The sequence below is a fragment of the Heterodontus francisci genome, chromosome 21 (assembly GCF_036365525.1).
Source record: "Heterodontus francisci isolate sHetFra1 chromosome 21, sHetFra1.hap1, whole genome shotgun sequence".
NCBI lineage: Eukaryota > Metazoa > Chordata > Chondrichthyes > Heterodontiformes > Heterodontidae > Heterodontus > Heterodontus francisci.
Genome location: NC_090391.1, coordinates 14,615,865 through 14,622,478, shown reverse-complemented (window position 1 = coordinate 14,622,478; position 6,614 = coordinate 14,615,865). Strand labels below are relative to the sequence as shown.

Genomic DNA, 6,614 nt, shown 5'->3' with positions numbered 1-6,614 from the left:
ACAGGGAGACTGACTTAGGAGGTATGTTATCATAGTATTTCCGCAGGGAGAGTAACTGAGTGAGTTTGTTATTACAGTCACTCCACAGGGAGAGTCACTGAGCGGATCTGTTGGTATGGTATTTCCACAGGAGCGTCACTGAGTGGGTCTGTTACAACAATATCTCCACAGGGAGTGTGACGGAGTGGGTCTGTTATTATAGCTTCTCCGCAATGAGAGTCACTTTGTGGATCCGTTATTTTTTGTATTTCCATAGGGAGAGTCATTGAGTGGGTCTGTTGTTAAAGTATCTTCACAGGGAGTCACTGGGTACGTCGGTTATTATCGCATCTCCACTGGGAAAGTGACTGAGTATTTCTGTTATCATACCATCACCACAGGCCGTGTTCACACAGTTTGTCTATTATTATATACCTCCACAGGGAAACTCACTGAGTGGGTCTGTTATTACGGTATCCCCGCAGGGAACGTGACTGATGTGTCTGTTGTTACAGTATCTCCACAGGGAGATACACTGAGAGGGTCTGTTATTATAGTATCTCCAGAGGGAGAGTCACTGATGATCTGTTACTGTAGTATCTCAATAGGGACAGTCGCTGAGCGGACCTGTTATTTTAGTATCTCCAGAGGGAGAGTGATTGATTGGGTCTGTCATTATGGCATCTCCACAGGGAGAGTCACTGAGTGCGGCTGCTTTTCTATAGTATCCGCACTGGGCAAGTGACTGAGTGTGTCTGTTACCACAGTACCACCACAGGGAAAGCGACAGAGTGGGTCTGTTATTATAGTATCCCCACAGGGAAAGTCGCTGAGTTCATCTGTTGTAATAGAATCTCAACAGGGAGAGTCATTGGTGAATCTGTTATTTTCGAATCTCCATAGGGGGAGTGACTGAGTGGGTCTGTTACAGTATCTCCACAGGGAGTGTGACTGAGTCGCTCTCTTGCTATAGTATCTCCACAGGGGGAGTCACAGATGGCCTCTTATTATATTATCTCCACAGGATGAGTGACTGAGTGAGTATGTTATTGCAGTATCCCCTCAGGGAGAGTCAACAGTCCTTGTGTTATTATAATATCTCCTGAGCAACACTGAATGTGTGGGGCTGTTATTATCGTATCTCCAGAGGGAGACTAACTGAGTGGGTCTATTATTCTCGTATATCCACGGGGGAATTCACTGAGTGGGTCTGTTATTATAGAATCTGCACAGGGCGAGTCACTGAGTAGATGTATTATTATATGATCTATACTGGGAGAGACAATGAGTTTGTCAGTTATTATAGTATCTCCACACAGACAGCATCTGCGTGCGATTCTAATTATAGTATCTCCACCAGGAGACACTGAGTTATGTTGTTGTCATTATTGCATCTCCACAGGGAGAGTCACTGCGTGGGTTTTTCATTATAGTACCTGCACAGGGGGCCTTAGAGAGTGGGTCTGTTATTGTAGTGTCTCCAGAGGGATATTGACTGAGTGTGGCTGTTATTATATTATATGCACAAAAAAAGTCACTCAGTGGGTCTGTAATTATAGTATCTGCACTGGGAAATGCACAGAGAGAGTCTGTTAGTATCGCATCTCCACAGGGAGAATCACTGAGTAGGTCTGTGATCGTATTACCACAGGGAGAGTCACCAAGTGTTATATCTCCACGGGAGGGTGACTGAGTGGTCTTTTATTATCGTATCTCCACAGGGAAAGTGATTGAGTGATCTGTAATAGCACCTTCACCGGGAGAATCACCAAGAGTATCTTTTGTTTTCGAATTTCGACTGTGTAGTTAATATAGTATCTCCACAGGGATAGTGACCTCGCAGGTCTGTTATAATAGTATCTCCACAGGGAGAGTGACTGTGTTTGTCTGTTGTTCGAGTACCTGCACAGGGAAATTCACTGAGTGAGTCTGTTATTATAGCATCTACAAAGGGAGAGTCACTGAGTGGGTCTGATGTTATAGTATCTTCACCGAGCGAGCCACTGTGTTGGCCTATTATTATAGTATATCCACAGGGAGAGTCACTCAGTTGGCCTGTTATTATAGTATATCCACAGGGAGAATCACTGAGTAGGTCTGTTGTTATAGTATCTCCAGAGGGAGAGTCACTGATGGTTTGTTACTGTAGTATCTCCACAGGGAGAGTCACTGAGTGCGTCTGCTTTCTGCAGTATCTACACTGGGAAAGTGACTTAGTGGGTCTGTTAATATAGTATCTCCACAGGGAGAGTCACTGAGTTTTTCTGTTATTTTTGAATCTCCAAAGGGAGTGCCACTGAGTGGGTCTATTATTTTAGTATCTCCACAGGGAGAGTCTCTGAGTGGATCTGTTGTTATAGTATCTCCACAGGGATAGTGAACTCGCAGGTCTGTTATTATAGTATCTCCACAGGGATAGTGACTGTGTTTGTCTGTTGTTAGAGTACCTGCACAGCGAGAGTCACTGAGTGAGCCTGTTATTAGATTTTCTCGACGGGGTGTCTTAGTGAGTGGATCTGTTGTTATAAAATCTCCACAAGTACAGTCACTGAGTGGGTCGGTTATTACAGTATTTCCACAAGAAAATTCACTGGGTGTGGCTGTTAGTATAGAATCTCCACAGGGAGAGTCACCAAGTGGATTTATTATTATATTATCTCACAGGGAGAGACACTGAATTGAATGCAAAATACTGCGGATGCTGGAAATCTGAAATAAAAACAAGAAATGCTGGAAATACTCAGCAGGTCTGGCAGCATCTGTGGAGAGAGAAGCAGAGTTAACGTTTCAGGTCAGTGGCCCATCTTCAGAACCGGCAAGTATTAGAAATGTTAAAGGTTATTAGCAAGTAAAGTGGGCGTGCGGCAAGAGATAACAAAGGAGAAGGTGTAGATAGGACATGGTCACAGAATAGCTGACCAGAAGGTCATGGAGCAAAGATATGTTAATGGTGTGCTGAAAGACCCATTCATCCGCCTCCAGCATTCTCCCTCTACTTGGACCCCTCCCCCCGGCCTCTTACCCGCTCTTGATCTTTTCATTGAAAACTGTTAGCAAGACATTAGTCATCTCAATTTCTCTGCTCCCCTCACTCACTCCAACCTGTCCTCATCTGAACTTGAAGCACTCCGTTCTCTAAGGTCTAACCCCGACATGGTCATCAAACCTGTTGTTGCATGGCGTACCGACCTCTGCCTTGCAGAGGCTCAGCGCCAACTTTCAGAAACTTCTTCCTACCGCCCTCTAGACCATGACGCCAACACCGAGCATCAAGCTACTGTCCACAGGACTGTCAGTGACTTCGTCTCCTCTGGAGATCTTCCGTCTACAGCTTCCAACCTCATAGTACCGCAAACCCGGACAGCCCGCTACTAACTCCTTCACAAAATCCACAAACAGGACTGTCCCGGCAGACCCATTGTGTCAGTCTTCTCCTGCCCCACTGAATTTATTTCTACCTATCTTGACACTAACTTTTCTCCGCTGGTCCAGTCTCTTCCCAGCGACATCTGTGACTCTTCTGACGCCCTGCGTCATTTTGACAATTTCCAATTTCATGACCCAACCGCCTCCTCTTCACGATGGACATCCAATCTCTCGACACCTCCATCCCCCACCAGGATGGTTTGAAGGCCCTCTGCTTCTTCCTTGAACAGTGGCCCAACCAGTCCCCATCCACCACAACCCTCCTCCGCCTGGCTTAACTTGTTCTCACATTGAACAATTTCTCCTTCAACTCCAATCACTTCCTTCAAGTAAAAGGTGTTGCGATGGGTACCCGCATGGATCCTAGTTATGCCTGTCTTTTTGTGGGATATGTCGAAAATTCCTTGCTCCAGTCCTACTCAGGTCCCCTCCCCCAACTCTTTTTCCGGTACTTTGATGAATGTATTGGTTCCATTTCCTGCTCCTGCCCCGAACTGTAAAACGTTATCAAATTTGCTTCTAATTTCCACCCTTCTCTCACCTTTACATGGTCAATCTCCGACACCACCCTTACCTTCCTCGACTTCTCTGTTTCTATCTTTGGGGATAGGCTGTCTACTAATATTCATTATACACCAACCAACTCCCATAGCTACCGCGACAGCACCTCTTCACACCCTGCCTCCTGCAAGGACTCCATTCCATTCTCCAAGTTTCTCCGTCTCCGACGCATCTGCTCTGATGACGCTACCTTCCATGACAGTGCTTCTGATATGTCTTCCTTTGTCCTCAACCGAGCATTCCCCCCCCACCCTCGAAAACCTGTGGTTGACAGGGCCCTCAACCGTGTCCAGCCCATTTCCCACACCTCTACCCTCACCCTGTCCCCTCCCTCCCGGAACCGTGACAGAGTTCCCCTTGTCCTCACTTTCCACCCCATCAGCCTCCATATCCAAAGGATCATCCTCCGCCATTTCCGCCACCACCAGCGTGATGCCACTAACAAACGCATCTTCTCATCCCTTCCCCCGTCGGCATTCCGAAGGGATCGTTCCCTCCATGACACCCTGATCCAATCCTCCATTACACCCACCACCTCATCCTCTTCCCTCGGCTCCTTCCCGTGCAATCGCAGGAGGTGTAATACCTGCCCATTTACCTCCTCTCTCCTCACTATCCCAGGCCCCAAACACTCCTTTCAGGTGAAGCAGCGATTTACTTGTACTTCTTTCAATGTAGTAGACTATATTCACTGCTCACACTGTGCTCTACTTTACGTTGGGTAGACCAAACGCAGACTCGGTGACGACTTTGTGGAACACCTGCGCTCAGTCCGCAAGCAGGACCCTGAGCTTCCGGTTGCTTGCCATTTCAACACTCACCCCTGCTCTCATTCCTATTTCTCTGTCCTGGGATTGCTGCAGTGCTCCAGTGAACATCAACGCAAGCTCGAGGAACAGCATCTCATTTACCGATTAGGCACACTGCAGCCTGCTGGACTGCACATTGAGTTCAATAATTTCAAAGCATGACGGGACCCCCATTTTACTTTTATTTTTAGTACTTTTTTTCTTTTTCATTTTATTCTATATTTTTGACTGTCTATGTTATTTGATTTCATCTCAGTTTGTTCAGTTTGCTTACCCACTGTTTTTTTTTCATATTTGCACTTGCAGCTGTTCAATTTTCAGTCCGTTAACACCCTTTCTGTACTAATCCTTTTCCTTTCAAAACACCATTAACCTATCTTTGATCCATGATCTTATGGTCAGCTATTCTGTGACCATGTCCTATCTACACCTTCTCCTTTGTTATCTCTTGCCCTACCCCCACTTTAATTGCTTATAACCTTTTACATTTCTAATACTTGCCAGTTCTGAAGAAGGGTCACTGACCTGAAACATTAACTCTGTTTCTCTCTCCACAGATGCTGCCAGACAAGCTGAGTATTACCAGCATTTCTAGTTTTTATTTCAAATTCCATTCTGTTGTTCTTCTGTTCTTCACAAGGACCCAAATAACAGATTGGTTAAAAGAGTAAATCCCTTGAGAGAAAAGAAAATGTAGCGTGCTGGATGGAAAATTGAATCAGTGGCAGAAAGCAAAGGGTAATTGTAATCCCGTGTATTTGCGACTGGAAGGGTGTTTCCAGTGGTGTCCCGCACAGCTCAGCAGTAGGTGCCCTGATTTATGTGATCTATATTCATGATTTGGATGTAAATGTGGGGGCATGATCAATAAGTTTGCAGGCGACACAAAAAATGGCCCTTATTGGACAACTAATTGGAGTGAGATTCGGACCTTATCAAACAGTCTCTATTATTCAGTGTCAAATTAATTGTGTGTCTGTCACTCTCTGGCATAGTGTGTATGTGTTGGATTAATTCAGCGTCTGTCACTCTCTGGTGGAATAATTTTGTAACTGTCAGTCTCTGGGACTGTGTATATGTGTTGGGTGAATTCTGTCTCTGTCACCCTTTGGCACTATGTGCGTGTGTTGGATTAATTCTGCAAATATCTGTGTGTTTAGTGGATTAATGCTAATGCGGATTATCTAATAGTCTCTGGTTGTATGAGTCGGGGTGGGAATCATTCTGTTTCTGCCACTCTCTCCTCCGGTATGTGACCGAAATACAGTCTGAACCTGTCAGTTTCTGGGATTGGATGTGAGTGTGAGATTCATTCCTCATCTGTCAGTCTCCAGTAGTGGTGTCTGAGTGTATGATTCATTCTGGCTCTGACAATAGTTGCACAGTATGTGAATATGGGAAATATTCTGTGTCTATCAGTCTCTGATTCTGTTTGTGAGTGATGAATTCAATCAGCATCGATCATTCTCTATGCGGCGAAACATATTTTTATTCGTCTCGGTAACACTGCAGTTATACGACGAGGTGGCCGAGTGATTAAGGCGATGGATTGTTAATCCCTTGTGCTTTGCACGCGTGGGTTCGAATCCCATTCATGTCGTCTATCTGCTTTTGACAAGGTCCCAAATGGTGGACTGCTTTAGAAAGGAAAAACCATGGGATCCTGAGAAATGTAGTAAGCTGGATGTAAAATTGACTCAGTGACAGGAAACAAAGAATGATTGTAGTCCGGTATAATGGTGACTGGAAGGCAGTTTCCAGTGGTGTCCCACATGGCTCAGTACCAGGTTCCCTTAATTTTGTGGAATATATTCACGATTTGGATTTAATGAACGCACA

At 45.3% G+C, this 6,614-nt stretch overlaps 1 non-coding gene across 1 annotated transcript; it reads left to right on the top strand.

Annotated features, from left to right (window-relative positions):
* The first annotated feature begins 6,293 nt into the window (after positions 1–6,293).
* trnan-guu (transfer RNA asparagine (anticodon GUU)) lies at positions 6,294–6,375 on the top strand. Its single transcript has one exon. It is a non-coding gene; the product is annotated as a tRNA-Asn (tRNA).
* Positions 6,376–6,614: the final 239 nt, after the last annotated feature.